We start from the raw sequence: 1,972 nt of genomic DNA, 5'->3' as shown, positions 1-1,972 counted from the left end.
AATGGATTACAATATAATTATACTCCCCAGACACACACACACACACAGAGGGGGTGATTTCTTGCTTACGCCTCTCTGTCTCTTCAACATGTGCACACACCCTACAACAAAAATCTTAAAAAACAAAAGCAAAAAACCTTGGTCAGTAGGATACTTTTACTAGTACTGGTTGCCCAGAACTAGAAACCCCTTACATTTCAGTCAAAACTCGTATGTCCTAATAGGGTCTTCTCATCAACTGAAGAGTCCTGTCCAATAGCAAACTATTGCAGATTTTGTACTCATTTTATTCAGTCATGTGTGCTATTTTGTAATTACTTTATACTACATATTCTGAGTTTTGCTGTTAGAGCATCAGTAGTGAAGGGACTAGCAGTTAGCACAATGGCTATGTCGCTGGACTCCCATGTAGTCAACCACGGTCCACGTCCCCGAACTGGTGGCTTAAACTCACACCAGGAGCGTGTGCGTGCGTGCCCAAGATCTCAAGAGGAGAATGGGCACGCTCCCTGGGGGGTGATTTCTCACTTTCTGTCTCTCTGTCTGTCTCTGTCTGTCTGGTGAGCTTACGTGCCCTATAGCAAAATAAAAAAAAAAAAACTCTCCAGAATATCAGTAGTGAAAGAAAGGAAACACCTATGTCTTCTAAATTTAAAAATTGTGTTGCTTTTTTTCTGGGTTGATATGTTAAAAATAGCTCTTCTTTATATCTTTGAAACTGTTATTATTTTTGTTCTTTTTGAAAATAGCCATCCTAACTGGAGAGAAATGATATCATATTGTGCTTTTTTAAAAAAAAAATTTATTTCCCTGATGATTAGTGATGTTTTCATATTTCATATTTCAAAAGGCTTGTTTGCCTTCTTTTGAGAAATGTCTATTCATATCATTTGCCCATTTTTAAATCTGATTTCTCTATTTCCAGAGTTGTTTGAGTTTTTGTATATTTTGATTATTAATCCCTCATTGAATATATAGTTTGCAAATATCTTTCGCATTCTATAGGTTATTTCTGGATGCTATTGTTTCTTTAGCTGTGCAGAAGATTTTTAGTTTAATGGAAACTAAAACAAGTTGACTTCTTAAAAGTAGAAAGAACAGTGATTATTAGAGGCTGGGAAGTATAGGGATGAGGCAGGAGTATAGAGATGTTGACTAATGGCTCTAAAATCATAGCGAGATAAGAAAGATACGGCCTAGTGTTTCTATAGCACACTAAGGTGACTATAGTTACTAATTCATTGAATATTTCAGAATCCTAGAAAACTGAAGCCAGAAACTTACTTTTCCAGCCAATTAGTACTTTTGCCACAGGTAGGATGTGAGATTTACCAAACACAAACATTCACATGTAATTGGATATATAATAAATCCCTTTGGATTCATAAGCAAGAACCCCCTCAAGTGCCATTTAAGCATTGTTGCTGGATGCCCAGCCTCTAAGTCTGGTGCCCTGGCTTTCTCAGTCTATGAACTACACAGTATCTTACAATCAATTCCTTTTCCGCTTAAAAAGAGATTTGTGTTTACAACTCACACCACCAATTAACATATGTAAGAATAAATATTTTCTCTCTGTAATTTATTCTAAAATAGTAAAGACATTCAAAAAGTTTATTTTTTTTTCTTAATCCACATCACTGACAAGAAAATAAGGTTCTGATGGAATCTTCATTGATGCACTTTTATTTGACTTGTGGACAAATGATACAACCATCATTCATATCAGAACCACGCTCTTTCCCCAGTTGCTATGATAGGTTGACTAGGAATATAAGAGTTTGGCAAAAATTGATAATAGCAGTCTGTGAGAATCAACTGACCATAAAAAATTTACAATAAAGTATATTGTATGTTTTGTTATTTGTAATTGTGTGATATACATCCTTTATACCATATGAGTTAAAAAATTTATGAATATACATGTGTGTACTTTTTTCCTTGCTAGCAGACAAGTGATAGTTATTCAGCA

The sequence above is a fragment of the Tupaia chinensis genome, unplaced genomic scaffold, assembly GCF_000334495.1.
Source record: "Tupaia chinensis unplaced genomic scaffold, TupChi_1.0 Scaffold147554_1, whole genome shotgun sequence".
Classification (NCBI taxonomy): Eukaryota; Metazoa; Chordata; class Mammalia; order Scandentia; family Tupaiidae; genus Tupaia; species Tupaia belangeri.
Note: the sequence above shows the minus strand (reverse complement) of the source record.